Consider the following 27,500-nt stretch of genomic DNA (forward strand, 5'->3'; position numbering starts at 1 on the left):
ATCCGTCATCTGGGGGTCGTTCTTGTGCCTATTTTTATTTTGTTTAAGCTATGTTGTATTGTTGGGGCCTTTACACCTGTGACATTGCTGTGAAGGTTGTAAGTGGAAACATTGGCAGGTGCAGATAGAAGAGTTAGACCTAAGCCCCCCTCATGAGCCGTCAGGATGGCCGAGTGGTCTAAGGCGCCAGACTCAAGAGAGCTTGATCTTCAGTGTAGCTGAGCCTTCTGGTCTCCTCATGGAGGCGTGGGTTCAAATCCCACTTCTGACAGGTCCCTTTTACACTCGTAAATCTTCCTGTTTTTTGCAGTGCGTTCCCGGCAAACACCACAATCTTTGCAGGAACCTGTAGCATGTGAAGAGAAATCCACCAACAATCAGGCTGGGCCCTCAATCACAATTCCATGGATTTCTGGAAATGACACCTCAGGCACACCTTCCATTAAATTTGCACTCCATGACAGTAACTGCCTTGCTGGGTTTCTAACTAAGCAGTTGATCCCATCATTTGTTGTGAGGCTCTCCTGCCACCTTTTGGGCAGAGAAGGCACTGTCCCTGCAAAAACACAGGCAGACATGTTCAACAGGGCTTCCTGGTTATGTGGGAGGAGCAGAATGCCATTGGTTCCCCCCTTGCAAATTCTAATTTACATAAGGAAGACAGAGAGGTAGCTGGGAGTAGGCACTGCACACGGGCATTGCACTCTCTCTTATGATTTGCAGCCAATTCTAGATTGAGGCAGGAGGAAAGGAGGTGACTCGCCCAACAATGGCTATACTGAGAAGTCAGCCACTCTGGGTCTCCCAGGTTAGTGTTTCAGGCCTGTGAGCCACTCATATAAATCTCGCCTGATCGAGCCTGATCGAGCGCTGAGCGAGCGCGTTTGAATCCAAATATCAAACCCCTCTTTCTCAGGCGCAGGAAATGGTGGGCCCTTCATTGCTTCTGGTGTGGAAGTCTATGGGGCAAGGGTCCAGGACTTGCAGAGGAGAACAATTGCCAGAAAGTGCTTGCTGTTCTCATCTGTGCCTTTTTTCTGCTCACTGGCTGATAGGAGATTGGCTGCCCCCTTTCTTGCTAGAGTGAAAAAACAACAACTTGAGAGAAAACATGACGTTGTGAGGCTCACTTAGAGGGAGACTAGCCAAATAGCCCTGCTTTTTTTCTGAAACACGCTTCAGAAATTGTTCAAAATGTCTCCTGGCCACTCAGGCTCGTTGGTCTAGGGGTATGATTCTCGCTTCGGGTGCGAGAGGTCCCGGGTTCAAATCCCGGACGAGCCCATGCTGTGGACATTTTCAGGATGCTTGTAATATAGGAGCATTTCTTCTTTTCAATGCTATAAGACGCTGTGTATGTCGAGAAAGTTCCTTACCCTGCACGCTATTTTCCACTTGTGGCGGGATAAAGGAGTGCAGGACTTCTTTGCAACTGCTTTTCTGGGCCAGACCAGCATGGTAGGAACATTACATGCATAGTGTTTTTCTAGTGTAATTTCAGGATATGGTTTCAAAATCGCCTCTTGGAATAAAAGTGGTCCTCATTCCTGTCTTCCAAAGAAATAGAGACCGGGTAAGGAGAGCCCAACTTTGAGCTTCAAGGACATTGGCCCTTAGTCTGTGCATTCCAGCCCAATACATGCCAACAAGATTCCTGAGTTAGTGTCTGTTTCTGTAGTGTAGTGGTTTTCACGTTCGCCTTACACGCGATAGGTCCTTGGTTCGAGACCGGGCAGAAACAGCGGTTTGCTGTTTTTAACAGTGTTTGCCTTTACTGGCTGACTTTATAGGAAAGCTGAGATAATAGAGGCTGTCTATCCCTCACCAACCTGACGTAGTGTGCTCCAGGGATCTCAGTGACAGCTCGAAAAGAGAAGTGACGATAGCTTGCGCCATTCGCTTGCTCGCCCTTTGCTCTGAAGGGTGGGCCTACTTCATGAAAGCAAGGAATGAGAGCAGAAATGCTTTTCTTGTCCTCACCGCAAGCAGACACTTAGAGAAAACAAACTGTCTGAAGGACAGAGGCTTTTTAATTTCTTGTTTGATGACGGCCATGGAAAAGACAGCAATCATATTGCAGAAGAGAGCAACATGTGCAGTTGCTTGCTTTGGGTGAAGCATTCACCGACTAGCTGCCACTAACCCCTGGAGCCATGTCAGAGGTGACTCTTGCGTGGCTCGTTGGTCTAGGGGTATGATTCTCGCTTAGGGTGCGAGAGGTCCCGGGTTCAAATCCCGGACGAGCCCTTTTTAGAGCTAAACATACAAATCGTACTAAAAATGCACTATGCCTGACTATTTCTAGTAATACTCGGTGCATTGTTGCACAACATATTCCTAACCTCAGAAGAAAAATGGATCATCGTGCTTTTTCTGCCTACCTGCTTAGTCTCAGTGTGTCCCAGGTGATGCTTTCCCAAGCTGTACTCGCAGACATTTAGGCATCAGATATTTGTCTGTCGATGCCTGCACAAGTAAATTTTGAATACGTCTAATTGCAAGCATGTTGGATGATATCTCTGAGGTTTTCACACTTGTTCTGCACATTCTGAGCCGCTGCTGATACAGCAGAATAGAAGTAGGGTGAAGCCTTGAGAGGAACTTTGCTTTAACAGTAGCAAGCAGCAAGGTCGTTTCTGTAGTGTAGTGGTCATCACGTTCACCTAACACGCGAAAGGTCCCCGGTTTGAGACCGGGCAGAAACACTGAGCGTTGGCTGCTTTTATGTGCACACTCTAAAACCTTATTATCTGAATGCAAGTTTAAGAAGAGGTGGTCTTTGAACACAGTGAGCCGTGGGAAACTTTCTTTACCTTTGCAAGACGAAACAAAGTTATCTGCATCCGTCATCTGGGGGTCGTTCTTGTGCCTATTTTTATTTTGTTTAAGCTATGTTGTATTGTTGGGGCCTTTACACCTGTGACATTGCTGTGAAGGTTGTAAGTGGAAACATTGGCAGGTGCAGATAGAAGAGTTAGACCTAAGCCCCCCTCATGAGCCGTCAGGATGGCCGAGTGGTCTAAGGCGCCAGACTCAAGAGTGCTTGATTTTCAATGTAGCTGAGCCTTCTGGTCTCCTCATGGAGGCGTGGGTTCAAATCCCACTTCTGACAGGTCCCTTTTACACCCGTAAATCTTCCTGTTTTTTGCAGTGCGTTCCCGGCAAACACCACAATCTTTGCAGGAACCTGTAGCATGTGAAGAGAAATCCACCAACAATCAGGCTGGGCCCTCAATCACAATTCCATGGATTTCTGGAAATGACACCTCAGGCACACCTTCCATTAAATTTGCACTCCATGACAGTAACTGCCTTGCTGGGTTTCTAACTAAGCAGTTGATCCCATCATTTGTTGTGAGGCTCTCCTGCCACCTTTTGGGCAGAGAAGGCACTGTCCCTGCAAAAACACAGGCAGACATGTTCAACAGGGCTTCCTGGTTATGTGGGAGGAGCAGAATGCCATTGGTTCCCCCCTTGCAAATTCTAATTTACATAAGGAAGACAGAGAGGTAGCTGGGAGTAGGCACTGCACACGGGCATTGCACTCTCTCTTATGATTTGCAGCCAATTCTAGATTGAGGCAGGAGGAAAGGAGGTGACTCGCCCAACAATGGCTATACTGAGAAGTCAGCCACTCTGGGTCTCCCAGGTTAGTGTTTCAGGCCTGTGAGCCACTCATATAAATCTCGCCTGATCGAGCCTGATCGAGCGCTGAGCGAGCGCGTTTGAATCCAAATATCAAACCCCTCTTTCTCAGGCGCAGGAAATGGTGGGCCCTTCATTGCTTCTGGTGTGGAAGTCTATGGGGCAAGGGTCCAGGACTTGCAGAGGAGAACAATTGCCAGAAAGTGCTTGCTGTTCTCATCTGTGCCTTTTTTCTGCTCACTGGCTGATAGGAGATTGGCTGCCCCCTTTCTTGCTAGAGTGAAAAAACAACAACTTGAGAGAAAACATGACGTTGTGAGGCTCACTTAGAGGGAGACTAGCCAAATAGCCCTGCTTTTTTTCTGAAAGACGCTTCAGAAATTGTTCAAAATGTCTCCTGGCCACTCAGGCTCGTTGGTCTAGGGGTATGATTCTCGCTTCGGGTGCGAGAGGTCCCGGGTTCAAATCCCGGACGAGCCCATGCTGTGGACATTTTCAGGATGCTTGTAATATAGGAGCATTTCTTCTTTTCAATGCTATAAGACGCTGTGTATGTCGAGAAAGTTCCTTACCCTGCACGCTATTTTCCACTTGTGGCGGGATAAAGGAGTGCAGGACTTCTTTGCAACTGCTTTTCTGGGCCAGACAAGCATGGTAGGAACATTACATGCATAGTGTTTTTCTAGTGTAATTTCAGGATATGGTTTCAAAATCGCCTCTTGGAATAAAAGTGGTCCTCATTCCTGTCTTCCAAAGAAATAGAGACCGGGTAAGGAGAGCCCAACTTTGAGCTTCAAGGACATTGGCCCTTAGTCTGTGCATTCCAGCCCAATACATGCCAACAAGATTCCTGAGTTAGTGTCTGTTTCTGTAGTGTAGTGGTTATCACGTTTGCCTTACACGCGAAAGGTCCCTGGTTCGAGACCGGGCAGAAACAGCGGTTTGCTGTTTTTAACAGTGTTTGCCTTTACTTGCTGACTTTATAGGAAAGCTGAGATAATAGAGGCTGTCTATCCCTCACCAACCTGACGTAGTGTGCTCCAGGGATCTCAGTGACAGCTCGAAAAGAGAAGTGACGATAGCTTGCGCCATTCGCTTGCTCGCCCTTTGCTCTGAAGGGTGGGCCTACTTCATGAAAGCAAGGAATGAGAGCAGAAATGCTTTTCTTGTCCTCACCGCAAGCAGACACTTAGAAAAAACAAACTGTCTGAAGGACAGAGGCTTTTTAATTTCTTGTTTGATGACGGCCATGGAAAAGACAGCAATCATATTGCAGAAGAGAGCAACATGTGCAGTTGCTTGCTTTGGGTGAAGCATTCACCGACTAGCTGCCACTAACCCCTGGAGCCATGTCAGAGGTGACTCTTGCGTGGCTCGTTGGTCTAGGGGTATGATTCTCGCTTAGGGTGCGAGAGGTCCCGGGTTCAAATCCCGGACGAGCCCTTTTTAGAGCTAAACATACAAATCGTACTAAAAATGCACTATGCCTGACTATTTCTAGTAATACTCGGTGCATTGTTGCGCAACATATTCCTAACCTCAGAAGAAAAATGGATCACCGTGCTTTTTCTGCCTACCTGCTTAGTCTCAGTGTGTCCCAGGTGATGCTTTCCCAAGCTGTACTCGCAGACATTTAGGCATCAGATATTTGTCTGTCAATGCCTGCACAAGTAAATTTTGAATACGTCTAATTGCAAGCATGTTGGATGATATCTCTGAGGTTTTCACACTTGTTCTGCACATTCTGAGCCGCTGCTGATACAGCAGAATAGAAGTAGGGTGAAGCCTTGAGAGGAACTTTGCTTTAACAGTAGCAAGCAGCAAGGTCGTTTCTGTAGTGTAGTGGTCATCACGTTCACCTAACACGCGAAAGGTCCCCGGTTTGAGACCGGGCAGAAACACTGAGCGTTGGCTGCTTTTATGTGCACACTCTAAAACCTTATTATCTGAATGCAAGTTTAAGAAGAGGTGGTCTTTGAACACAGTGAGCCGTGGGAAACTTTCTTTACCTTTGCAAGACGAAACAAAGTTATCTGCATCCGTCATCTGGGGGTCGTTCTTGTGCCTATTTTTATTTTGTTTAAGCTATGTTGTATTGTTGGGGCCTTTACACCTGTGACATTGCTGTGAAGGTTGTAAGTGGAAACATTGGCAGGTGCAGATAGAAGAGTTAGACCTAAGCCCCCCTCATGAGCCGTCAGGATGGCCGAGTGGTCTAAGGCGCCAGACTCAAGAGTGCTTGATTTTCAATGTAGCTGAGCCTTCTGGTCTCCTCATGGAGGCGTGGGTTCAAATCCCACTTCTGACAGGTCCCTTTTACACCCGTAAATCTTCCTGTTTTTTGCAGTGCGTTCCCGGCAAACACCACAATCTTTGCAGGAACCTGTAGCATGTGAAGAGAAATCCACCAACAATCAGGCTGGGCCCTCAATCACAATTCCATGGATTTCTGGAAATGACACCTCAGGCACACCTTCCATTAAATTTGCACTCCATGACAGTAACTGCCTTGCTGGGTTTCTAACTAAGCAGTTGATCCCATCATTTGTTGTGAGGCTCTCCTGCCACCTTTTGGGCAGAGAAGGCACTGTCCCTGCAAAAACACAGGCAGACATGTTCAACAGGGCTTCCTGGTTATGTGGGAGGAGCAGAATGCCATTGGTTCCCCCCTTGCAAATTCTAATTTACATAAGGAAGACAGAGAGGTAGCTGGGAGTAGGCACTGCACACGGGCATTGCACTCTCTCTTATGATTTGCAGCCAATTCTAGATTGAGGCAGGAGGAAAGGAGGTGACTCGCCCAACAATGGCTATACTGAGAAGTCAGCCACTCTGGGTCTCCCAGGTTAGTGTTTCAGGCCTGTGAGCCACTCATATAAATCTCGCCTGATCGAGCCTGATCGAGCGCGTTTGAATCCAAATATCAAACCCCTCTTTCTCAGGCGCAGGAAATGGTGGGCCCTTCATTGCTTCTGGTGTGGAAGTCTATGGGGCAAGGGTCCAGGACTTGCAGAGGAGAACAATTGCCAGAAAGTGCTTGCTGTTCTCATCTGTGCCTTTTTTCTGCTCACTGGCTGATAGGAGATTGGCTGCCCCCTTTCTTGCTAGAGTGAAAAAACAACAACTTGAGAGAAAACATGACGTTGTGAGGCTCACTTAGAGGGAGACTAGCCAAATAGCCCTGCTTTTTTTCTGAAACACGCTTCAGAAATTGTTCAAAATGTCTCCTGGCCACTCAGGCTCGTTGGTCTAGGGGTATGATTCTCGCTTCGGGTGCGAGAGGTCCCGGGTTCAAATCCCGGACGAGCCCATGCTGTGGACATTTTCAGGATGCTTGTAATATAGGAGCATTTCTTCTTTTCAATGCTATAAGACGCTGTGTATGTCGAGAAAGTTCCTTACCCTGCACGCTATTTTCCACTTGTGGCGGGATAAAGGAGTGCAGGACTTCTTTGCAACTGCTTTTCTGGGCCAGACCAGCATGGTAGGAACATTACATGCATAGTGTTTTTCTAGTGTAATTTCAGGATATGGTTTCAAAATCGCCTCTTGGAATAAAAGTGGTCCTCATTCCTGTCTTCCAAAGAAATAGAGACCGGGTAAGGAGAGCCCAACTTTGAGCTTCAAGGACATTGGCCCTTAGTCTGTGCATTCCAGCCCAATACATGCCAACAAGATTCCTGAGTTAGTGTCTGTTTCTGTAGTGTAGTGGTTTTCACGTTCGCCTTACACGCGATAGGTCCTTGGTTCGAGACCGGGCAGAAACAGCGGTTTGCTGTTTTTAACAGTGTTTGCCTTTACTGGCTGACTTTATAGGAAAGCTGAGATAATAGAGGCTGTCTATCCCTCACCAACCTGACGTAGTGTGCTCCAGGGATCTCAGTGACAGCTCGAAAAGAGAAGTGACGATAGCTTGCGCCATTCGCTTGCTCGCCCTTTGCTCTGAAGGGTGGGCCTACTTCATGAAAGCAAGGAATGAGAGCAGAAATGCTTTTCTTGTCCTCACCGCAAGCAGACACTTAGAGAAAACAAACTGTCTGAAGGACAGAGGCTTTTTAATTTCTTGTTTGATGACGGCCATGGAAAAGACAGCAATCATATTGCAGAAGAGAGCAACATGTGCAGTTGCTTGCTTTGGGTGAAGCATTCACCGACTAGCTGCCACTAACCCCTGGAGCCATGTCAGAGGTGACTCTTGCGTGGCTCGTTGGTCTAGGGGTATGATTCTCGCTTAGGGTGCGAGAGGTCCCGGGTTCAAATCCCGGACGAGCCCTTTTTAGAGCTAAACATACAAATCGTACTAAAAATGCACTATGCCTGACTATTTCTAGTAATACTCGGTGCATTGTTGCGCAACATATTCCTAACCTCAGAAGAAAAATGGATCATCGTGCTTTTTCTGCCTACCTGCTTAGTCTCAGTGTGTCCCAGGTGATGCTTTCCCAAGCTGTACTCGCAGACATTTAGGCATCAGATATTTGTCTGTCGATGCCTGCACAAGTAAATTTTGAATACGTCTAATTGCAAGCATGTTGGATGATATCTCTGAGGTTTTCACACTTGTTCTGCACATTCTGAGCCGCTGCTGATACAGCAGAATAGAAGTAGGGTGAAGCCTTGAGAGGAACTTTGCTTTAACAGTAGCAAGCAGCAAGGTCGTTTCTGTAGTGTAGTGGTCATCACGTTCACCTAACACGCGAAAGGTCCCCGGTTTGAGACCGGGCAGAAACACTGAGCGTTGGCTGCTTTTATGTGCACACTCTAAAACCTTATTATCTGAATGCAAGTTTAAGAAGAGGTGGTCTTTGAACACAGTGAGCCGTGGGAAACTTTCTTTACCTTTGCAAGACGAAACAAAGTTATCTGCATCCGTCATCTGGGGGTCGTTCTTGTGCCTATTTTTATTTTGTTTAAGCTATGTTGTATTGTTGGGGCCTTTACACCTGTGACATTGCTGTGAAGGTTGTAAGTGGAAACATTGGCAGGTGCAGATAGAAGAGTTAGACCTAAGCCCCCCTCATGAGCCGTCAGGATGGCCGAGTGGTCTAAGGCGCCAGACTCAAGAGAGCTTGATCTTCAGTGTAGCTGAGCCTTCTGGTCTCCTCGTGGAGGCGTGGGTTCAAATCCCACTTCTGACAGGTCCCTTTTACACCCGTAAATCTTCCTGTTTTTTGCAGTGCGTTCCCGGCAAACACCACAATCTTTGCAGGAACCTGTAGCATGTGAAGAGAAATCCACCAACAATCAGGCTGGGCCCTCAATCACAATTCCATGGATTTCTGGAAATGACACCTCAGGCACACCTTCCATTAAATTTGCACTCCATGACAGTAACTGCCTTGCTGGGTTTCTAACTAAGCAGTTGATCCCATCATTTGTTGTGAGGCTCTCCTGCCACCTTTTGGGCAGAGAAGGCACTGTCCCTGCAAAAACACAGGCAGACATGTTCAACAGGGCTTCCTGGTTATGTGGGAGGAGCAGAATGCCATTGGTTCCCCCCTTGCAAATTCTAATTTACATAAGGAAGACAGAGAGGTAGCTGGGAGTAGGCACTGCACACGGGCATTGCACTCTCTCTTATGATTTGCAGCCAATTCTAGATTGAGGCAGGAGGAAAGGAGGTGACTCGCCCAACAATGGCTATACTGAGAAGTCAGCCACTCTGGGTCTCCCAGGTTAGTGTTTCAGGCCTGTGAGCCACTCATATAAATCTCGCCTGATCGAGCCTGATCGAGCGCTGAGCGAGCGCGTTTGAATCCAAATATCAAACCCCTCTTTCTCAGGCGCAGGAAATGGTGGGCCCTTCATTGCTTCTGGTGTGGAAGTCTATGGGGCAAGGGTCCAGGACTTGCAGAGGAGAACAATTGCCAGAAAGTGCTTGCTGTTCTCATCTGTGCCTTTTTTCTGCTCACTGGCTGATAGGAGATTGGCTGCCCCCTTTCTTGCTAGAGTGAAAAAACAACAACTTGAGAGAAAACATGACGTTGTGAGGCTCACTTAGAGGGAGACTAGCCAAATAGCCCTGCTTTTTTTCTGAAAGACGCTTCAGAAATTGTTCAAAATGTCTCCTGGCCACTCAGGCTCGTTGGTCTAGGGGTATGATTCTCGCTTCGGGTGCGAGAGGTCCCGGGTTCAAATCCCGGACGAGCCCATGCTGTGGACATTTTCAGGATGCTTGTAATATAGGAGCATTTCTTCTTTTCAATGCTATAAGACGCTGTGTATGTCGAGAAAGTTCCTTACCCTGCACGCTATTTTCCACTTGTGGCGGGATAAAGGAGTGCAGGACTTCTTTGCAACTGCTTTTCTGGGCCAGACCAGCATGGTAGGAACATTACATGCATAGTGTTTTTCTAGTGTAATTTCAGGATATGGTTTCAAAATCGCCTCTTGGAATAAAAGTGGTCCTCATTCCTGTCTTCCAAAGAAATAGAGACCGGGTAAGGAGAGCCCAACTTTGAGCTTCAAGGACATTGGCCCTTAGTCTGTGCATTCCAGCCCAATACATGCCAACAAGATTCCTGAGTTAGTGTCTGTTTCTGTAGTGTAGTGGTTTTCACGTTCGCCTTACACGCGATAGGTCCTTGGTTCGAGACCGGGCAGGAACAGCGGTTTGCTGTTTTTAACAGTGTTTGCCTTTACTGGCTGACTTTATAGGAAAGCTGAGATAATAGAGGCTGTCTATCCCTCACCAACCTGACGTAGTGTGCTCCAGGGATCTCAGTGACAGCTCGAAAAGAGAAGTGACGATAGCTTGCGCCATTCGCTTGCTCGCCCTTTGCTCTGAAGGGTGGGCCTACTTCATGAAAGCAAGGAATGAGAGCAGAAATGCTTTTCTTGTCCTCACCGCAAGCAGACACTTAGAGAAAACAAACTGTCTGAAGGACAGAGGCTTTTTAATTTCTTGTTTGATGACGGCCATGGAAAAGACAGCAATCATATTGCAGAAGAGAGCAACATGTGCAGTTGCTTGCTTTGGGTGAAGCATTCACCGACTAGCTGCCACTAACCCCTGGAGCCATGTCAGAGGTGACTCTTGCGTGGCTCGTTGGTCTAGGGGTATGATTCTCGCTTAGGGTGCGAGAGGTCCCGGGTTCAAATCCCGGACGAGCCCTTTTTAGAGCTAAACATACAAATCGTACTAAAAATGCACTATGCCTGACTATTTCTAGTAATACTCGGTGCATTGTTGCGCAACATATTCCTAACCTCAGAAGAAAAATGGATCATCGTGCTTTTTCTGCCTACCTGCTTAGTCTCAGTGTGTCCCAGGTGATGCTTTCCCAAGCTGTACTCGCAGACATTTAGGCATCAGATATTTGTCTGTCGATGCCTGCACAAGTAAATTTTGAATACGTCTAATTGCAAGCATGTTGGATGATATCTCTGAGGTTTTCACACTTGTTCTGCACATTCTGAGCCGCTGCTGATACAGCAGAATAGAAGTAGGGTGAAGCCTTGAGAGGAACTTTGCTTTAACAGTAGCAAGCAGCAAGGTCGTTTCTGTAGTGTAGTGGTCATCACGTTCACCTAACACGCGAAAGGTCCCCGGTTTGAGACCGGGCAGAAACACTGAGCGTTGGCTGCTTTTATGTGCACACTCTAAAACCTTATTATCTGAATGCAAGTTTAAGAAGAGGTGGTCTTTGAACACAGTGAGCCGTGGGAAACTTTCTTTACCTTTGCAAGACGAAACAAAGTTATCTGCATCCGTCATCTGGGGGTCGTTCTTGTGCCTATTTTTATTTTGTTTAAGCTATGTTGTATTGTTGGGGCCTTTACACCTGTGACATTGCTGTGAAGGTTGTAAGTGGAAACATTGGCAGGTGCAGATAGAAGAGTTAGACCTAAGCCCCCCTCATGAGCCGTCAGGATGGCCGAGTGGTCTAAGGCGCCAGACTCAAGAGAGCTTCATCTTCAGTGTAGCTGAGCCTTCTGGTCTCCTCATGGAGGCGTGGGTTCAAATCCCACTTCTGACAGGTCCCTTTTACACCCGTAAATCTTCCTGTTTTTTGCAGTGCGTTCCCGGCAAACACCACAATCTTTGCAGGAACCTGTAGCATGTGAAGAGAAATCCACCAACAATCAGGCTGGGCCCTCAATCACAATTCCATGGATTTCTGGAAATGACACCTCAGGCACACCTTCCATTAAATTTGCACTCCATGACAGTAACTGCCTTGCTGGGTTTCTAACTAAGCAGTTGATCCCATCATTTGTTGTGAGGCTCTCCTGCCACCTTTTGGGCAGAGAAGGCACTGTCCCTGCAAAAACACAGGCAGACATGTTCAACAGGGCTTCCTGGTTATGTGGGAGGAGCAGAATGCCATTGGTTCCCCCCTTGCAAATTCTAATTTACATAAGGAAGACAGAGAGGTAGCTGGGAGTAGGCACTGCACACGGGCATTGCACTCTCTCTTATGATTTGCAGCCAATTCTAGATTGAGGCAGGAGGAAAGGAGGTGACTCGCCCAACAATGGCTATACTGAGAAGTCAGCCACTCTGGGTCTCCCAGGTTAGTGTTTCAGGCCTGTGAGCCACTCATATAAATCTCGCCTGATCGAGCCTGATCGAGCGCTGAGCGAGCGCGTTTGAATCCAAATATCAAACCCCTCTTTCTCAGGCGCAGGAAATGGTGGGCCCTTCATTGCTTCTGGTGTGGAAGTCTATGGGGCAAGGGTCCAGGACTTGCAGAGGAGAACAATTGCCAGAAAGTGCTTGCTGTTCTCATCTGTGCCTTTTTTCTGCTCACTGGCTGATAGGAGATTGGCTGCCCCCTTTCTTGCTAGAGTGAAAAAACAACAACTTGAGAGAAAACATGACGTTGTGAGGCTCACTTAGAGGGAGACTAGCCAAATAGCCCTGCTTTTTTTCTGAAACACGCTTCAGAAATTGTTCAAAATGTCTCCTGGCCACTCAGGCTCGTTGGTCTAGGGGTATGATTCTCGCTTCGGGTGCGAGAGGTCCCGGGTTCAAATCCCGGACGAGCCCATGCTGTGGACATTTTCAGGATGCTTGTAATATAGGAGCATTTCTTCTTTTCAATGCTATAAGACGCTGTGTATGTCGAGAAAGTTCCTTACCCTGCACGCTATTTTCCACTTGTGGCGGGATAAAGGAGTGCAGGACTTCTTTGCAACTGCTTTTCTGGGCCAGACCAGCATGGTAGGAACATTACATGCATAGTGTTTTTCTAGTGTAATTTCAGGATATGGTTTCAAAATCGCCTCTTGGAATAAAAGTGGTCCTCATTCCTGTCTTCCAAAGAAATAGAGACCGGGTAAGGAGAGCCCAACTTTGAGCTTCAAGGACATTGGCCCTTAGTCTGTGCATTCCAGCCCAATACATGCCAACAAGATTCCTGAGTTAGTGTCTGTTTCTGTAGTGTAGTGGTTTTCACGTTCGCCTTACACGCGATAGGTCCTTGGTTCGAGACCGGGCAGAAACAGCGGTTTGCTGTTTTTAACAGTGTTTGCCTTTACTGGCTGACTTTATAGGAAAGCTGAGATAATAGAGGCTGTCTATCCCTCACCAACCTGACGTAGTGTGCTCCAGGGATCTCAGTGACAGCTCGAAAAGAGAAGTGACGATAGCTTGCGCCATTCGCTTGCTCGCCCTTTGCTCTGAAGGGTGGGCCTACTTCATGAAAGCAAGGAATGAGAGCAGAAATGCTTTTCTTGTCCTCACCGCAAGCAGACACTTAGAGAAAACAAACTGTCTGAAGGACAGAGGCTTTTTAATTTCTTGTTTGATGACGGCCATGGAAAAGACAGCAATCATATTGCAGAAGAGAGCAACATGTGCAGTTGCTTGCTTTGGGTGAAGCATTCACCGACTAGCTGCCACTAACCCCTGGAGCCATGTCAGAGGTGACTCTTGCGTGGCTCGTTGGTCTAGGGGTATGATTCTCGCTTAGGGTGCGAGAGGTCCCGGGTTCAAATCCCGGACGAGCCCTTTTTAGAGCTAAACATACAAATCGTACTAAAAATGCACTATGCCTGACTATTTCTAGTAATACTCGGTGCATTGTTGCGCAACATATTCCTAACCTCAGAAGAAAAATGGATCATCGTGCTTTTTCTGCCTACCTGCTTAGTCTCAGTGTGTCCCAGGTGATGCTTTCCCAAGCTGTACTCGCAGACATTTAGGCATCAGATATTTGTCTGTCGATGCCTGCACAAGTAAATTTTGAATACGTCTAATTGCAAGCATGTTGGATGATATCTCTGAGGTTTTCACACTTGTTCTGCACATTCTGAGCCGCTGCTGATACAGCAGAATAGAAGTAGGGTGAAGCCTTGAGAGGAACTTTGCTTTAACAGTAGCAAGCAGCAAGGTCGTTTCTGTAGTGTAGTGGTCATCACGTTCACCTAACACGCGAAAGGTCCCCGGTTTGAGACCGGGCAGAAACACTGAGCGTTGGCTGCTTTTATGTGCACACTCTAAAACCTTATTATCTGAATGCAAGTTTAAGAAGAGGTGGTCTTTGAACACAGTGAGCCGTGGGAAACTTTCTTTACCTTTGCAAGACGAAACAAAGTTATCTGCATCCGTCATCTGGGGGTCGTTCTTGTGCCTATTTTTATTTTGTTTAAGCTATGTTGTATTGTTGGGGCCTTTACACCTGTGACATTGCTGTGAAGGTTGTAAGTGGAAACATTGGCAGGTGCAGATAGAAGAGTTAGACCTAAGCCCCCCTCATGAGCCGTCAGGATGGCCGAGTGGTCTAAGGCGCCAGACTCAAGAGTGCTTGATTTTCAATGTAGCTGAGCCTTCTGGTCTCCTCATGGAGGCGTGGGTTCAAATCCCACTTCTGACAGGTCCCTTTTACACCCGTAAATCTTCCTGTTTTTTGCAGTGCGTTCCCGGCAAACACCACAATCTTTGCAGGAACCTGTAGCATGTGAAGAGAAATCCACCAACAATCAGGCTGGGCCCTCAATCACAATTCCATGGATTTCTGGAAATGACACCTCAGGCACACCTTCCATTAAATTTGCACTCCATGACAGTAACTGCCTTGCTGGGTTTCTAACTAAGCAGTTGATCCCATCATTTGTTGTGAGGCTCTCCTGCCACCTTTTGGGCAGAGAAGGCACTGTCCCTGCAAAAACACAGGCAGACATGTTCAACAGGGCTTCCTGGTTATGTGGGAGGAGCAGAATGCCATTGGTTCCCCCCTTGCAAATTCTAATTTACATAAGGAAGACAGAGAGGTAGCTGGGAGTAGGCACTGCACACGGGCATTGCACTCTCTCTTATGATTTGCAGCCAATTCTAGATTGAGGCAGGAGGAAAGGAGGTGACTCGCCCAACAATGGCTATACTGAGAAGTCAGCCACTCTGGGTCTCCCAGGTTAGTGTTTCAGGCCTGTGAGCCACTCATATAAATCTCGCCTGATCGAGCCTGATCGAGCGCTGAGCGAGCGCGTTTGAATCCAAATATCAAACCCCTCTTTCTCAGGCGCAGGAAATGGTGGGCCCTTCATTGCTTCTGGTGTGGAAGTCTATGGGGCAAGGGTCCAGGACTTGCAGAGGAGAACAATTGCCAGAAAGTGCTTGCTGTTCTCATCTGTGCCTTTTTTCTGCTCACTGGCTGATAGGAGATTGGCTGCCCCCTTTCTTGCTAGAGTGAAAAAACAACAACTTGAGAGAAAACATGACGTTGTGAGGCTCACTTAGAGGGAGACTAGCCAAATAGCCCTGCTTTTTTTCTGAAAGACGCTTCAGAAATTGTTCAAAATGTCTCCTGGCCACTCAGGCTCGTTGGTCTAGGGGTATGATTCTCGCTTCGGGTGCGAGAGGTCCCGGGTTCAAATCCCGGACGAGCCCATGCTGTGGACATTTTCAGGATGCTTGTAATATAGGAGCATTTCTTCTTTTCAATGCTATAAGACGCTGTGTATGTCGAGAAAGTTCCTTACCCTGCACGCTATTTTCCACTTGTGGCGGGATAAAGGAGTGCAGGACTTCTTTGCAACTGCTTTTCTGGGCCAGACAAGCATGGTAGGAACATTACATGCATAGTGTTTTTCTAGTGTAATTTCAGGATATGGTTTCAAAATCGCCTCTTGGAATAAAAGTGGTCCTCATTCCTGTCTTCCAAAGAAATAGAGACCGGGTAAGGAGAGCCCAACTTTGAGCTTCAAGGACATTGGCCCTTAGTCTGTGCATTCCAGCCCAATACATGCCAACAAGATTCCTGAGTTAGTGTCTGTTTCTGTAGTGTAGTGGTTATCACGTTTGCCTTACACGCGAAAGGTCCCTGGTTCGAGACCGGGCAGAAACAGCGGTTTGCTGTTTTTAACAGTGTTTGCCTTTACTTGCTGACTTTATAGGAAAGCTGAGATAATAGAGGCTGTCTATCCCTCACCAACCTGACGTAGTGTGCTCCAGGGATCTCAGTGACAGCTCGAAAAGAGAAGTGACGATAGCTTGCGCCATTCGCTTGCTCGCCCTTTGCTCTGAAGGGTGGGCCTACTTCATGAAAGCAAGGAATGAGAGCAGAAATGCTTTTCTTGTCCTCACCGCAAGCAGACACTTAGAAAAAACAAACTGTCTGAAGGACAGAGGCTTTTTAATTTCTTGTTTGATGACGGCCATGGAAAAGACAGCAATCATATTGCAGAAGAGAGCAACATGTGCAGTTGCTTGCTTTGGGTGAAGCATTCACCGACTAGCTGCCACTAACCCCTGGAGCCATGTCAGAGGTGACTCTTGCGTGGCTCGTTGGTCTAGGGGTATGATTCTCGCTTAGGGTGCGAGAGGTCCCGGGTTCAAATCCCGGACGAGCCCTTTTTAGAGCTAAACATACAAATCGTACTAAAAATGCACTATGCCTGACTATTTCTAGTAATACTCGGTGCATTGTTGCGCAACATATTCCTAACCTCAGAAGAAAAATGGATCACCGTGCTTTTTCTGCCTACCTGCTTAGTCTCAGTGTGTCCCAGGTGATGCTTTCCCAAGCTGTACTCGCAGACATTTAGGCATCAGATATTTGTCTGTCAATGCCTGCACAAGTAAATTTTGAATACGTCTAATTGCAAGCATGTTGGATGATATCTCTGAGGTTTTCACACTTGTTCTGCACATTCTGAGCCGCTGCTGATACAGCAGAATAGAAGTAGGGTGAAGCCTTGAGAGGAACTTTGCTTTAACAGTAGCAAGCAGCAAGGTCGTTTCTGTAGTGTAGTGGTCATCACGTTCGCCTAACACGCGAAAGGTCCTCGGTTCGAGACCGGGCAGAAACACTGAGCGTTGGCTGCTTTTATGTGCACACTCTAAAACCTTATTATCTGAATGCAAGTTTAAGAAGAGGTGGTCTTTGAACACAGTGAGCCGTGGGAAACTTTCTTTACCTTTGCAAGACGAAACAAAGTTATCTGCATCCTTCATCTGGGGGTCGTTCTTGTGCCTATTTTTATTTTGTTTAAGCTATGTTGTATTGTTGGGGCCTTTACACCTGTGACATTGCTGTGAAGGTTGTAAGTGGAAACATTGGCAGGTGCAGATAGAAGAGTTAGACCTAAGCCCCCCTCATGAGACGTCAGGATGGCCGAGTGGTCTAAGGCGCCAGACTCAAGAGAACTTGATCTTCAGTGTAGCAGAGCCTTCTGGTCTCCTCATGGAGGCGTGGGTTCAAATCCCACTTCTGACAGGTCCCTTTTACACCCGTAAATCTTCCTGTTTTTTGCAGTGCGTTCCCGGCAAACACCACAATCTTTGCAGGAACCTGTAGCATGTGAAGAGAAATCCACCAACAATCAGGCTGGGCCCTCAATCACAATTCCATGGATTTCTGGAAATGACACCTCAGGCACACCTTCCATTAAATTTGCACTCCATCACAGTAACTGCCTTGCTGGGTTTCTAACTAAGCAGTTGATCCCATCATTTGTTGTGAGGCTCTCCTGCCACCTTTTGGGCAGAGAAGGCACTGTCCCTGCAAAAACACAGGCAGACATGTTCAACAGGGCTTCCTGGTTTTGTGGGAGGAGCAGAATGCCATTGGTCCCCCCTTGCAAATTCTAATTTACATAAGGAAGACAGAGAGGTAGCTGGGAGTAGGCACTGCACACGGGCATTGCACTCTCTCTTATGATTTGCAGCCAATTCTAGATTGAGGCAGGAGGAAAGGAGGTGACTCGCCCAACAATGGCTATACTGAGAAGTCAGCCACTCTGGGTCTCCCAGGTTAGTGTTTCAGGCCTGTGAGCCACTCATATAAATCTCGCCTGATCGAGCCTGATCGAGCGCTGAGCGAGCGCGTTTGAATCCAAATATCAAACCCCTCTTTCTCAGGCGCAGGAAATGGTGGGCCCTTCATTGCTTCTGGTGTGGAAGTCTATGGGGCAAGGGTCCAGGACTTGCAGAGGAGAACAATTGCCAGAAAGTGCTTGCTGTTCTCATCTGTGCCTTTTTTCTGCTCACTGGCTGATAGGAGATTGGCTGCCCCCTTTCTTGCTAGAGTGAAAAAACAACAACTTGAGAGAAAACATGACGTTGTGAGGCTCACTTAGAGGGAGACTAGCCAAATAGCCCTGCTTTTTTTCTGAAAGACGCTTCAGAAATTGTTCAAAATGTCTCCTGGCCACTCAGGCTCGTTGGTCTAGGGGTATGATTCTCGCTTCGGGTGCGAGAGGTCCCGGGTTCAAATCCCGGACGAGCCCATGCTGTGGACATTTTCAGGATGCTTGTAATATAGGAGCATTTCTTCTTTTCAATGCTATAAGACGCTGTGTATGTCGAGAAAGTTCCTTACCCTGCACGCTATTTTCCACTTGTGGCGGGATAAAGGAGTGCAGGACTTCTTTGCAACTGCTTTTCTGGGCCAGACAAGCATGGTAGGAACATTACATGCATAGTGTTTTTCTAGTGTAATTTCAGGATATGGTTTCAAAATCGCCTCTTGGAATAAAAGTGGTCCTCATTCCTGTCTTCCAAAGAAATAGAGACCGGGTAAGGAGAGCCCAACTTTGAGCTTCAAGGACATTGGCCCTTAGTCTGTGCATTCCAGCCCAATACATGCCAACAAGATTCCTGAGTTAGTGTCTGTTTCTGTAGTGTAGTGGTTATCACGTTCGCCTTACACGCGAAAGGTCCCTGGTTCGAGACCGGGCAGAAACAGCGGTTTGCTGTTTTTAACAGTGTTTGCCTTTACTTGCTGACTTTATAGGAAAGCTGAGATAATAGAGGCTGTCTATCCCTCACCAACCTGACGTAGTGTGCTCCAGGGATCTCAGTGACAGCTCGAAAAGAGAAGTGACGATAGCTTGCGCCATTCGCTTGCTCGCCCTTTGCTCTGAAGGGTGGGCCTACTTCATGAAAGCAAGGAATGAGAGCAGAAATGCTTTTCTTGTCCTCACCGCAAGCAGACACTTAGAAAAAACAAACTGTCTGAAGGACAGAGGCTTTTTAATTTCTTGTTTGATGACGGCCATGGAAAAGACAGCAATCATATTGCAGAAGAGAGCAACATGTGCAGTTGCTTGCTTTGGGTGAAGCATTCACCGACTAGCTGCCACTAACCCCTGGAGCCATGTCAGAGGTGACTCTTGCGTGGCTCGTTGGTCTAGGGGTATGATTCTCGCTTAGGGTGCGAGAGGTCCCGGGTTCAAATCCCGGACGAGCCCTTTTTAGAGCTAAACATACAAATCGTACTAAAAATGCACTATGCCTGACTATTTCTAGTAATACTCGGTGCATTGTTGCGCAACATATTCCTAACCTCAGAAGAAAAATGGATCATCGTGCTTTTTCTGCCTACCTGCTTAGTCTCAGTGTGTCCCAGGTGATGCTTTCCCAAGCTGTACTCGCAGACATTTAGGCATCAGATATTTGTCTGTCGATGCCTGCACAAGTAAATTTTGAATACGTCTAATTGCAAGCATGTTGGATGATATCTCTGAGGTTTTCACACTTGTTCTGCACATTCTGAGCCGCTGCTGATACAGCAGAATAGAAGTAGGGTGAAGCCTTGAGAGGAACTTTGCTTTAACAGTAGCAAGCAGCAAGGTCGTTTCTGTAGTGTAGTGGTCATCACGTTCACCTAACACGCGAAAGGTCCCCGGTTTGAGACCGGGCAGAAACACTGAGCGTTGGCTGCTTTTATGTGCACACTCTAAAACCTTATTATCTGAATGCAAGTTTAAGAAGAGGTGGTCTTTGAACACAGTGAGCCGTGGGAAACTTTCTTTACCTTTGCAAGACGAAACAAAGTTATCTGCATCCGTCATCTGGGGGTCGTTCTTGTGCCTATTTTTATTTTGTTTAAGCTATGTTGTATTGTTGGGGCCTTTACACCTGTGACATTGCTGTGAAGGTTGTAAGTGGAAACATTGGCAGGTGCAGATAGAAGAGTTAGACCTAAGCCCCCCTCATGAGCCGTCAGGATGGCCGAGTGGTCTAAGGCGCCAGACTCAAGAGAGCTTGATCTTCAGTGTAGCTGAGCCTTCTGGTCTCCTCATGGAGGCGTGGGTTCAAATCCCACTTCTGACAGGTCCCTTTTACACTCGTAAATCTTCCTGTTTTTTGCAGTGCGTTCCCGGCAAACACCACAATCTTTGCAGGAACCTGTAGCATGTGAAGAGAAATCCACCAACAATCAGGCTGGGCCCTCAATCACAATTCCATGGATTTCTGGAAATGACACCTCAGGCACACCTTCCATTAAATTTGCACTCCATGACAGTAACTGCCTTGCTGGGTTTCTAACTAAGCAGTTGATCCCATCATTTGTTGTGAGGCTCTCCTGCCACCTTTTGGGCAGAGAAGGCACTGTCCCTGCAAAAACACAGGCAGACATGTTCAACAGGGCTTCCTGGTTATGTGGGAGGAGCAGAATGCCATTGGTTCCCCCCTTGCAAATTCTAATTTACATAAGGAAGACAGAGAGGTAGCTGGGAGTAGGCACTGCACACGGGCATTGCACTCTCTCTTATGATTTGCAGCCAATTCTAGATTGAGGCAGGAGGAAAGGAGGTGACTCGCCCAACAATGGCTATACTGAGAAGTCAGCCACTCTGGGTCTCCCAGGTTAGTGTTTCAGGCCTGTGAGCCACTCATATAAATCTCGCCTGATCGAGCCTGATCGAGCGCTGAGCGAGCGCGTTTGAATCCAAATATCAAACCCCTCTTTCTCAGGCGCAGGAAATGGTGGGCCCTTCATTGCTTCTGGTGTGGAAGTCTATGGGGCAAGGGTCCAGGACTTGCAGAGGAGAACAATTGCCAGAAAGTGCTTGCTGTTCTCATCTGTGCCTTTTTTCTGCTCACTGGCTGATAGGAGATTGGCTGCCCCCTTTCTTGCTAGAGTGAAAAAACAACAACTTGAGAGAAAACATGACGTTGTGAGGCTCACTTAGAGGGAGACTAGCCAAATAGCCCTGCTTTTTTTCTGAAACACGCTTCAGAAATTGTTCAAAATGTCTCCTGGCCACTCAGGCTCGTTGGTCTAGGGGTATGATTCTCGCTTCGGGTGCGAGAGGTCCCGGGTTCAAATCCCGGACGAGCCCATGCTGTGGACATTTTCAGGATGCTTGTAATATAGGAGCATTTCTTCTTTTCAATGCTATAAGACGCTGTGTATGTCGAGAAAGTTCCTTACCCTGCACGCTATTTTCCACTTGTGGCGGGATAAAGGAGTGCAGGACTTCTTTGCAACTGCTTTTCTGGGCCAGACAAGCATGGTAGGAACATTACATGCATAGTGTTTTTCTAGTGTAATTTCAGGATATGGTTTCAAAATCGCCTCTTGGAATAAAAGTGGTCCTCATTCCTGTCTTCCAAAGAAATAGAGACCGGGTAAGGAGAGCCCAACTTTGAGCTTCAAGGACATTGGCCCTTAGTCTGTGCATTCCAGCCCAATACATGCCAACAAGATTCCTGAGTTAGTGTCTGTTTCTGTAGTGTAGTGGTTATCACGTTTGCCTTACACGCGAAAGGTCCCTGGTTCGAGACCGGGCAGAAACAGCGGTTTGCTGTTTTTAACAGTGTTTGCCTTTACTTGCTGACTTTATAGGAAAGCTGAGATAATAGAGGCTGTCTATCCCTCACCAACCTGACGTAGTGTGCTCCAGGGATCTCAGTGACAGCTCGAAAAGAGAAGTGACGATAGCTTGCGCCATTCGCTTGCTCGCCCTTTGCTCTGAAGGGTGGGCCTACTTCATGAAAGCAAGGAATGAGAGCAGAAATGCTTTTCTTGTCCTCACCGCAAGCAGACACTTAGAAAAAACAAACTGTCTGAAGGACAGAGGCTTTTTAATTTCTTGTTTGATGACGGCCATGGAAAAGACAGCAATCATATTGCAGAAGAGAGCAACATGTGCAGTTGCTTGCTTTGGGTGAAGCATTCACCGACTAGCTGCCACTAACCCCTGGAGCCATGTCAGAGGTGACTCTTGCGTGGCTCGTTGGTCTAGGGGTATGATTCTCGCTTAGGGTGCGAGAGGTCCCGGGTTCAAATCCCGGACGAGCCCTTTTTAGAGCTAAACATACAAATCGTACTAAAAATGCACTATGCCTGACTATTTCTAGTAATACTCGGTGCATTGTTGCGCAACATATTCCTAACCTCAGAAGAAAAATGGATCACCGTGCTTTTTCTGCCTACCTGCTTAGTCTCAGTGTGTCCCAGGTGATGCTTTCCCAAGCTGTACTCGCAGACATTTAGGCATCAGATATTTGTCTGTCAATGCCTGCACAAGTAAATTTTGAATACGTCTAATTGCAAGCATGTTGGATGATATCTCTGAGGTTTTCACACTTGTTCTGCACATTCTGAGCCGCTGCTGATACAGCAGAATAGAAGTAGGGTGAAGCCTTGAGAGGAACTTTGCTTTAACAGTAGCAAGCAGCAAGGTCGTTTCTGTAGTGTAGTGGTCATCACGTTCGCCTAACACGCGAAAGGTCCTCGGTTCGAGACCGGGCAGAAACACTGAGCGTTGGCTGCTTTTATGTGCACACTCTAAAACCTTATTATCTGAATGCAAGTTTAAGAAGAGGTGGTCTTTGAACACAGTGAGCCGTGGGAAACTTTCTTTACCTTTGCAAGACGAAACAAAGTTATCTGCATCCTTCATCTGGGGGTCGTTCTTGTGCCTATTTTTATTTTGTTTAAGCTATGTTGTATTGTTGGGGCCTTTACACCTGTGACATTGCTGTGAAGGTTGTAAGTGGAAACATTGGCAGGTGCAGATAGAAGAGTTAGACCTAAGCCCCCCTCATGAGACGTCAGGATGGCCGAGTGGTCTAAGGCGCCAGACTCAAGAGAACTTGATCTTCAGTGTAGCAGAGCCTTCTGGTCTCCTCATGGAGGCGTGGGTTCAAATCCCACTTCTGACAGGTCCCTTTTACACCCGTAAATCTTCCTGTTTTTTGCAGTGCGTTCCCGGCAAACACCACAATCTTTGCAGGAACCTGTAGCATGTGAAGAGAAATCCACCAACAATCAGGCTGGGCCCTCAATCACAATTCCATGGATTTCTGGAAATGACACCTCAGGCACACCTTCCATTAAATTTGCACTCCATCACAGTAACTGCCTTGCTGGGTTTCTAACTAAGCAGTTGATCCCATCATTTGTTGTGAGGCTCTCCTGCCACCTTTTGGGCAGAGAAGGCACTGTCCCTGCAAAAACACAGGCAGACATGTTCAACAGGGCTTCCTGGTTTTGTGGGAGGAGCAGAATGCCATTGGTCCCCCCTTGCAAATTCTAATTTACATAAGGAAGACAGAGAGGTAGCTGGGAGTAGGCACTGCACACGGGCATTGCACTCTCTCTTATGATTTGCAGCCAATTCTAGATTGAGGCAGGAGGAAAGGAGGTGACTCGCCCAACAATGGCTATACTGAGAAGTCAGCCACTCTGGGTCTCCCAGGTTAGTGTTTCAGGCCTGTGAGCCACTCATATAAATCTCGCCTGATCGAGCCTGATCGAGCGCTGAGCGAGCGCGTTTGAATCCAAATATCAAACCCCTCTTTCTCAGGCGCAGGAAATGGTGGGCCCTTCATTGCTTCTGGTGTGGAAGTCTATGGGGCAAGGGTCCAGGACTTGCAGAGGAGAACAATTGCCAGAAAGTGCTTGCTGTTCTCATCTGTGCCTTTTTTCTGCTCACTGGCTGATAGGAGATTGGCTGCCCCCTTTCTTGCTAGAGTGAAAAAACAACAACTTGAGAGAAAACATGACGTTGTGAGGCTCACTTAGAGGGAGACTAGCCAAATAGCCCTGCTTTTTTTCTGAAAGACGCTTCAGAAATTGTTCAAAATGTCTCCTGGCCACTCAGGCTCGTTGGTCTAGGGGTATGATTCTCGCTTCGGGTGCGAGAGGTCCCGGGATCAAATCCCGGACGAGCCCATGCTGTGGACATTTTCAGGATGCTTGTAATATAGGAGCATTTCTTCTTTTCAATGCTATAAGACGCTGTGTATGTCGAGAAAGTTCCTTACCCTGCACGCTATTTTCCACTTGTGGCGGGATAAAGGAGTGCAGGACTTCTTTGCAACTGCTTTTCTGGGCCAGACAAGCATGGTAGGAACATTACATGCATAGTGTTTTTCTAGTGTAATTTCAGGATATGGTTTCAAAATCGCCTCTTGGAATAAAAGTGGTCCTCATTCCTGTCTTCCAAAGAAATAGAGACCGGGTAAGGAGAGCCCAACTTTGAGCTTCAAGGACATTGGCCCTTAGTCTGTGCATTCCAGCCCAATACATGCCAACAAGATTCCTGAGTTAGTGTCTGTTTCTGTAGTGTAGTGGTTATCACGTTTACCTTACACGCGAAAGGTCCCTGGTTCGAGACCGGGCAGAAACAGCGGTTTGCTGTTTTTAACAGTGTTTGCCTTTACTTGCTGACTTTATAGGAAAGCTGAGATAATAGAGGCTGTCTATCCCTCACCAACCTGACGTAGTGTGCTCCAGGGATCTCAGTGACAGCTCGAAAAGAGAAGTGACGATAGCTTGCGCCATTCGCTTGCTCGCCCTTTGCTCTGAAGGGTGGGCCTACTTCATGAAAGCAAGGAATGAGAGCAGAAATGCTTTTCTTGTCCTCACCGCAAGCAGACACTTAGAAAAAACAAACTGTCTGAAGGACAGAGGCTTTTTAATTTCTTGTTTGATGACGGCCATGGAAAAGACAGCAATCATATTGCAGAAGAGAGCAACATGTGCAGTTGCTTGCTTTGGGTGAAGCATTCACCGACTAGCTGCCACTAACCCCTGGAGCCATGTCAGAGGTGACTCTTGCGTGGCTCGTTGGTCTAGGGGTATGATTCTCGCTTAGGGTGCGAGAGGTCCCGGGTTCAAATCCCGGACGAGCCCTTTTTAGAGCTAAACATACAAATCGTACTAAAAATGCACTATGCCTGACTATTTCTAGTAATACTCGGTGCATTGTTGCGCAACATATTCCTAACCTCAGAAGAAAAATGGATCACCGTGCTTTTTCTGCCTACCTGCTTAGTCTCAGTGTGTCCCAGGTGATGCTTTCCCAAGCTGTACTCGCAGACATTTAGGCATCAGATATTTGTCTGTCAATGCCTGCACAAGTAAATTTTGAATACGTCTAATTGCAAGCATGTTGGATGATATCTCTGAGGTTTTCACACTTGTTCTGCACATTCTGAGCCGCTGCTGATACAGCAGAATAGAAGTAGGGTGAAGCCTTGAGAGGAACTTTGCTTTAACAGTAGCAAGCAGCAAGGTCGTTTCTGTAGTGTAGTGGTCATCACGTTCGCCTAACACGCGAAAGGTCCTCGGTTCGAGACCGGGCAGAAACACTGAGCGTTGGCTGCTTTTATGTGCACACTCTAAAACCTTATTATCTGAATGCAAGTTTAAGAAGAGGTGGTCTTTGAACACAGTGAGCCGTGGGAAACTTTCTTTACCTTTGCAAGACGAAACAAAGTTATCTGCATCCTTCATCTGGGGGTCGTTCTTGTGCCTATTTTTATTTTGTTTAAGCTATGTTGTATTGTTGGGGCCTTTACACCTGTGACATTGCTGTGAAGGTTGTAAGTGGAAACATTGGCAGGTGCAGATAGAAGAGTTAGACCTAAGCCCCCCTCATGAGACGTCAGGATGGCCGAGTGGTCTAAGGCGCCAGACTCAAGAGAACTTGATCTTCAGTGTAGCAGAGCCTTCTGGTCTCCTCATGGAGGCGTGGGTTCAAATCCCACTTCTGACAGGTCCCTTTTACACCCGTAAATCTTCCTGTTTTTTGCAGTGCGTTCCCGGCAAACACCACAATCTTTGCAGGAACCTGTAGCATGTGAAGAGAAATCCACCAACAATCAGGCTGGGCCCTCAATCACAATTCCATGGATTTCTGGAAATGACACCTCAGGCACACCTTCCATTAAATTTGCACTCCATCACAGTAACTGCCTTGCTGGGTTTCTAACTAAGCAGTTGATCCCATCATTTGTTGTGAGGCTCTCCTGCCACCTTTTGGGCAGAGAAGGCACTGTCCCTGCAAAAACACAGGCAGACATGTTCAACAGGGCTTCCTGGTTTTGTGGGAGGAGCAGAATGCCATTGGTCCCCCCTTGCAAATTCTAATTTACATAAGGAAGACAGAGAGGTAGCTGGGAGTAGGCACTGCACACGGGCATTGCACTCTCTCTTATGATTTGCAGCCAATTCTAGATTGAGGCAGGAGGAAAGGAGGTGACTCGCCCAACAATGGCTATACTGAGAAGTCAGCCACTCTGGGTCTCCCAGGTTAGTGTTTCAGGCCTGTGAGCCACTCATATAAATCTCGCCTGATCGAGCCTGATCGAGCGCTGAGCGAGCGCGTTTGAATCCAAATATCAAACCCCTCTTTCTCAGGCGCAGGAAATGGTGGGCCCTTCATTGCTTCTGGTGTGGAAGTCTATGGGGCAAGGGTCCAGGACTTGCAGAGGAGAACAATTGCCAGAAAGTGCTTGCTGTTCTCATCTGTGCCTTTTTTCTGCTCACTGGCTGATAGGAGATTGGCTGCCCCCTTTCTTGCTAGAGTGAAAAAACAACAACTTGAGAGAAAACATGACGTTGTGAGGCTCACTTAGAGGGAGACTAGCCAAATAGCCCTGCTTTTTTTCTGAAAGACGCTTCAGAAATTGTTCAAAATGTCTCCTGGCCACTCAGGCTCGTTGGTCTAGGGGTATGATTCTCGCTTCGGGTGCGAGAGGTCCCGGGTTCAAATCCCGGACGAGCCCATGCTGTGGACATTTTCAGGATGCTTGTAATATAGGAGCATTTCTTCTTTTCAATGCTATAAGACGCTGTGTATGTCGAGAAAGTTCCTTACCCTGCACGCTATTTTCCACTTGTGGCGGGATAAAGGAGTGCAGGACTTCTTTGCAACTGCTTTTCTGGGCCAGACAAGCATGGTAGGAACATTACATGCATAGTGTTTTTCTAGTGTAATTTCAGGATATGGTTTCAAAATCGCCTCTTGGAATAAAAGTGGTCCTCATTCCTGTCTTCCAAAGAAATAGAGACCGGGTAAGGAGAGCCCAACTTTGAGCTTCAAGGACATTGGCCCTTAGTCTGTGCATTCCAGCCCAATACATGCCAACAAGATTCCTGAGTTAGTGTCTGTTTCTGTAGTGTAGTGGTTATCACGTTCGCCTTACACGCGAAAGGTCCCTGGTTCGAGACCGGGCAGAAACAGCGGTTTGCTGTTTTTAACAGTGTTTGCCTTTACTTGCTGACTTTATAGGAAAGCTGAGATAATAGAGGCTGTCTATCCCTCACCAACCTGACGTAGTGTGCTCCAGGGATCTCAGTGACAGCTCGAAAAGAGAAGTGACGATAGCTTGCGCCATTCGCTTGCTCGCCCTTTGCTCTGAAGGGTGGGCCTACTTCATGAAAGCA

General features: G+C 47.3%; 48 non-coding genes across 48 annotated transcripts; all 48 read left to right on the plus strand.

The window, feature by feature from the left end:
• Nucleotides 1–159: 159 nt before the first annotated feature.
• Nucleotides 160–271, plus strand: TRNAL-CAA (transfer RNA leucine (anticodon CAA)). Its single transcript has 2 exons — nt 160–197; nt 226–271. It is a non-coding gene; the product is annotated as a tRNA-Leu (tRNA).
• Nucleotides 272–1,212: 941 nt separating this feature from the next.
• TRNAP-CGG (transfer RNA proline (anticodon CGG)) lies at nt 1,213–1,284 on the plus strand. Its single transcript has one exon. It is a non-coding gene; the product is annotated as a tRNA-Pro (tRNA).
• Nucleotides 1,285–1,668: 384 nt separating this feature from the next.
• Nucleotides 1,669–1,741, plus strand: TRNAV-UAC (transfer RNA valine (anticodon UAC)). Its single transcript has one exon. It is a non-coding gene; the product is annotated as a tRNA-Val (tRNA).
• A 434-nt stretch (nt 1,742–2,175) lies between these two features.
• On the plus strand, nt 2,176–2,247 carry TRNAP-AGG (transfer RNA proline (anticodon AGG)). The gene has a single exon. It is a non-coding gene; the product is annotated as a tRNA-Pro (tRNA).
• A 385-nt stretch (nt 2,248–2,632) lies between these two features.
• TRNAV-AAC (transfer RNA valine (anticodon AAC)) lies at nt 2,633–2,705 on the plus strand. Its single transcript has one exon. It is a non-coding gene; the product is annotated as a tRNA-Val (tRNA).
• A 295-nt stretch (nt 2,706–3,000) lies between these two features.
• TRNAL-CAA (transfer RNA leucine (anticodon CAA)) lies at nt 3,001–3,112 on the plus strand. Its single transcript has 2 exons — nt 3,001–3,038; nt 3,067–3,112. It is a non-coding gene; the product is annotated as a tRNA-Leu (tRNA).
• Nucleotides 3,113–4,053: 941 nt separating this feature from the next.
• TRNAP-CGG (transfer RNA proline (anticodon CGG)) lies at nt 4,054–4,125 on the plus strand. The gene has a single exon. It is a non-coding gene; the product is annotated as a tRNA-Pro (tRNA).
• A 384-nt stretch (nt 4,126–4,509) lies between these two features.
• Nucleotides 4,510–4,582, plus strand: TRNAV-UAC (transfer RNA valine (anticodon UAC)). Its single transcript has one exon. It is a non-coding gene; the product is annotated as a tRNA-Val (tRNA).
• Nucleotides 4,583–5,016: 434 nt separating this feature from the next.
• Nucleotides 5,017–5,088, plus strand: TRNAP-AGG (transfer RNA proline (anticodon AGG)). Its single transcript has one exon. It is a non-coding gene; the product is annotated as a tRNA-Pro (tRNA).
• A 385-nt stretch (nt 5,089–5,473) lies between these two features.
• Nucleotides 5,474–5,546, plus strand: TRNAV-AAC (transfer RNA valine (anticodon AAC)). Its single transcript has one exon. It is a non-coding gene; the product is annotated as a tRNA-Val (tRNA).
• A 295-nt stretch (nt 5,547–5,841) lies between these two features.
• On the plus strand, nt 5,842–5,953 carry TRNAL-CAA (transfer RNA leucine (anticodon CAA)). Its single transcript has 2 exons — nt 5,842–5,879; nt 5,908–5,953. It is a non-coding gene; the product is annotated as a tRNA-Leu (tRNA).
• Nucleotides 5,954–6,883: 930 nt separating this feature from the next.
• TRNAP-CGG (transfer RNA proline (anticodon CGG)) lies at nt 6,884–6,955 on the plus strand. The gene has a single exon. It is a non-coding gene; the product is annotated as a tRNA-Pro (tRNA).
• A 384-nt stretch (nt 6,956–7,339) lies between these two features.
• TRNAV-UAC (transfer RNA valine (anticodon UAC)) lies at nt 7,340–7,412 on the plus strand. Its single transcript has one exon. It is a non-coding gene; the product is annotated as a tRNA-Val (tRNA).
• Nucleotides 7,413–7,846: 434 nt separating this feature from the next.
• Nucleotides 7,847–7,918, plus strand: TRNAP-AGG (transfer RNA proline (anticodon AGG)). The gene has a single exon. It is a non-coding gene; the product is annotated as a tRNA-Pro (tRNA).
• A 385-nt stretch (nt 7,919–8,303) lies between these two features.
• TRNAV-AAC (transfer RNA valine (anticodon AAC)) lies at nt 8,304–8,376 on the plus strand. Its single transcript has one exon. It is a non-coding gene; the product is annotated as a tRNA-Val (tRNA).
• Nucleotides 8,377–8,671: 295 nt separating this feature from the next.
• TRNAL-CAA (transfer RNA leucine (anticodon CAA)) lies at nt 8,672–8,783 on the plus strand. The gene is made up of 2 exons: nt 8,672–8,709; nt 8,738–8,783. It is a non-coding gene; the product is annotated as a tRNA-Leu (tRNA).
• Nucleotides 8,784–9,724: 941 nt separating this feature from the next.
• TRNAP-CGG (transfer RNA proline (anticodon CGG)) lies at nt 9,725–9,796 on the plus strand. The gene has a single exon. It is a non-coding gene; the product is annotated as a tRNA-Pro (tRNA).
• A 384-nt stretch (nt 9,797–10,180) lies between these two features.
• TRNAV-UAC (transfer RNA valine (anticodon UAC)) lies at nt 10,181–10,253 on the plus strand. The gene has a single exon. It is a non-coding gene; the product is annotated as a tRNA-Val (tRNA).
• A 434-nt stretch (nt 10,254–10,687) lies between these two features.
• TRNAP-AGG (transfer RNA proline (anticodon AGG)) lies at nt 10,688–10,759 on the plus strand. The gene has a single exon. It is a non-coding gene; the product is annotated as a tRNA-Pro (tRNA).
• Nucleotides 10,760–11,144: 385 nt separating this feature from the next.
• Nucleotides 11,145–11,217, plus strand: TRNAV-AAC (transfer RNA valine (anticodon AAC)). Its single transcript has one exon. It is a non-coding gene; the product is annotated as a tRNA-Val (tRNA).
• A 295-nt stretch (nt 11,218–11,512) lies between these two features.
• Nucleotides 11,513–11,624, plus strand: TRNAL-CAA (transfer RNA leucine (anticodon CAA)). Its single transcript has 2 exons — nt 11,513–11,550; nt 11,579–11,624. It is a non-coding gene; the product is annotated as a tRNA-Leu (tRNA).
• A 941-nt stretch (nt 11,625–12,565) lies between these two features.
• Nucleotides 12,566–12,637, plus strand: TRNAP-CGG (transfer RNA proline (anticodon CGG)). Its single transcript has one exon. It is a non-coding gene; the product is annotated as a tRNA-Pro (tRNA).
• A 384-nt stretch (nt 12,638–13,021) lies between these two features.
• On the plus strand, nt 13,022–13,094 carry TRNAV-UAC (transfer RNA valine (anticodon UAC)). The gene has a single exon. It is a non-coding gene; the product is annotated as a tRNA-Val (tRNA).
• A 434-nt stretch (nt 13,095–13,528) lies between these two features.
• Nucleotides 13,529–13,600, plus strand: TRNAP-AGG (transfer RNA proline (anticodon AGG)). Its single transcript has one exon. It is a non-coding gene; the product is annotated as a tRNA-Pro (tRNA).
• A 385-nt stretch (nt 13,601–13,985) lies between these two features.
• TRNAV-AAC (transfer RNA valine (anticodon AAC)) lies at nt 13,986–14,058 on the plus strand. The gene has a single exon. It is a non-coding gene; the product is annotated as a tRNA-Val (tRNA).
• Nucleotides 14,059–14,353: 295 nt separating this feature from the next.
• On the plus strand, nt 14,354–14,465 carry TRNAL-CAA (transfer RNA leucine (anticodon CAA)). Its single transcript has 2 exons — nt 14,354–14,391; nt 14,420–14,465. It is a non-coding gene; the product is annotated as a tRNA-Leu (tRNA).
• A 941-nt stretch (nt 14,466–15,406) lies between these two features.
• TRNAP-CGG (transfer RNA proline (anticodon CGG)) lies at nt 15,407–15,478 on the plus strand. Its single transcript has one exon. It is a non-coding gene; the product is annotated as a tRNA-Pro (tRNA).
• A 384-nt stretch (nt 15,479–15,862) lies between these two features.
• TRNAV-UAC (transfer RNA valine (anticodon UAC)) lies at nt 15,863–15,935 on the plus strand. The gene has a single exon. It is a non-coding gene; the product is annotated as a tRNA-Val (tRNA).
• Nucleotides 15,936–16,369: 434 nt separating this feature from the next.
• On the plus strand, nt 16,370–16,441 carry TRNAP-AGG (transfer RNA proline (anticodon AGG)). Its single transcript has one exon. It is a non-coding gene; the product is annotated as a tRNA-Pro (tRNA).
• A 385-nt stretch (nt 16,442–16,826) lies between these two features.
• TRNAV-AAC (transfer RNA valine (anticodon AAC)) lies at nt 16,827–16,899 on the plus strand. The gene has a single exon. It is a non-coding gene; the product is annotated as a tRNA-Val (tRNA).
• A 295-nt stretch (nt 16,900–17,194) lies between these two features.
• TRNAL-CAA (transfer RNA leucine (anticodon CAA)) lies at nt 17,195–17,306 on the plus strand. The gene is made up of 2 exons: nt 17,195–17,232; nt 17,261–17,306. It is a non-coding gene; the product is annotated as a tRNA-Leu (tRNA).
• Nucleotides 17,307–18,246: 940 nt separating this feature from the next.
• TRNAP-CGG (transfer RNA proline (anticodon CGG)) lies at nt 18,247–18,318 on the plus strand. The gene has a single exon. It is a non-coding gene; the product is annotated as a tRNA-Pro (tRNA).
• A 384-nt stretch (nt 18,319–18,702) lies between these two features.
• TRNAV-UAC (transfer RNA valine (anticodon UAC)) lies at nt 18,703–18,775 on the plus strand. Its single transcript has one exon. It is a non-coding gene; the product is annotated as a tRNA-Val (tRNA).
• Nucleotides 18,776–19,209: 434 nt separating this feature from the next.
• On the plus strand, nt 19,210–19,281 carry TRNAP-AGG (transfer RNA proline (anticodon AGG)). The gene has a single exon. It is a non-coding gene; the product is annotated as a tRNA-Pro (tRNA).
• Nucleotides 19,282–19,666: 385 nt separating this feature from the next.
• On the plus strand, nt 19,667–19,739 carry TRNAV-AAC (transfer RNA valine (anticodon AAC)). Its single transcript has one exon. It is a non-coding gene; the product is annotated as a tRNA-Val (tRNA).
• Nucleotides 19,740–20,034: 295 nt separating this feature from the next.
• Nucleotides 20,035–20,146, plus strand: TRNAL-CAA (transfer RNA leucine (anticodon CAA)). Its single transcript has 2 exons — nt 20,035–20,072; nt 20,101–20,146. It is a non-coding gene; the product is annotated as a tRNA-Leu (tRNA).
• A 941-nt stretch (nt 20,147–21,087) lies between these two features.
• Nucleotides 21,088–21,159, plus strand: TRNAP-CGG (transfer RNA proline (anticodon CGG)). The gene has a single exon. It is a non-coding gene; the product is annotated as a tRNA-Pro (tRNA).
• A 384-nt stretch (nt 21,160–21,543) lies between these two features.
• Nucleotides 21,544–21,616, plus strand: TRNAV-UAC (transfer RNA valine (anticodon UAC)). Its single transcript has one exon. It is a non-coding gene; the product is annotated as a tRNA-Val (tRNA).
• A 434-nt stretch (nt 21,617–22,050) lies between these two features.
• Nucleotides 22,051–22,122, plus strand: TRNAP-AGG (transfer RNA proline (anticodon AGG)). Its single transcript has one exon. It is a non-coding gene; the product is annotated as a tRNA-Pro (tRNA).
• Nucleotides 22,123–22,507: 385 nt separating this feature from the next.
• Nucleotides 22,508–22,580, plus strand: TRNAV-AAC (transfer RNA valine (anticodon AAC)). Its single transcript has one exon. It is a non-coding gene; the product is annotated as a tRNA-Val (tRNA).
• A 295-nt stretch (nt 22,581–22,875) lies between these two features.
• TRNAL-CAA (transfer RNA leucine (anticodon CAA)) lies at nt 22,876–22,987 on the plus strand. Its single transcript has 2 exons — nt 22,876–22,913; nt 22,942–22,987. It is a non-coding gene; the product is annotated as a tRNA-Leu (tRNA).
• A 940-nt stretch (nt 22,988–23,927) lies between these two features.
• On the plus strand, nt 23,928–23,999 carry TRNAP-CGG (transfer RNA proline (anticodon CGG)). Its single transcript has one exon. It is a non-coding gene; the product is annotated as a tRNA-Pro (tRNA).
• A 384-nt stretch (nt 24,000–24,383) lies between these two features.
• Nucleotides 24,384–24,456, plus strand: TRNAV-UAC (transfer RNA valine (anticodon UAC)). Its single transcript has one exon. It is a non-coding gene; the product is annotated as a tRNA-Val (tRNA).
• Nucleotides 24,457–24,890: 434 nt separating this feature from the next.
• Nucleotides 24,891–24,962, plus strand: TRNAP-AGG (transfer RNA proline (anticodon AGG)). The gene has a single exon. It is a non-coding gene; the product is annotated as a tRNA-Pro (tRNA).
• Nucleotides 24,963–25,347: 385 nt separating this feature from the next.
• On the plus strand, nt 25,348–25,420 carry TRNAV-AAC (transfer RNA valine (anticodon AAC)). The gene has a single exon. It is a non-coding gene; the product is annotated as a tRNA-Val (tRNA).
• A 295-nt stretch (nt 25,421–25,715) lies between these two features.
• Nucleotides 25,716–25,827, plus strand: TRNAL-CAA (transfer RNA leucine (anticodon CAA)). The gene is made up of 2 exons: nt 25,716–25,753; nt 25,782–25,827. It is a non-coding gene; the product is annotated as a tRNA-Leu (tRNA).
• Nucleotides 25,828–26,767: 940 nt separating this feature from the next.
• TRNAP-CGG (transfer RNA proline (anticodon CGG)) lies at nt 26,768–26,839 on the plus strand. Its single transcript has one exon. It is a non-coding gene; the product is annotated as a tRNA-Pro (tRNA).
• A 384-nt stretch (nt 26,840–27,223) lies between these two features.
• On the plus strand, nt 27,224–27,296 carry TRNAV-UAC (transfer RNA valine (anticodon UAC)). Its single transcript has one exon. It is a non-coding gene; the product is annotated as a tRNA-Val (tRNA).
• Nucleotides 27,297–27,500: the final 204 nt, after the last annotated feature.

This window comes from Lissotriton helveticus, chromosome 10 (assembly GCF_964261635.1).
Source record: "Lissotriton helveticus chromosome 10, aLisHel1.1, whole genome shotgun sequence".
NCBI lineage: Eukaryota > Metazoa > Chordata > Amphibia > Caudata > Salamandridae > Lissotriton > Lissotriton helveticus.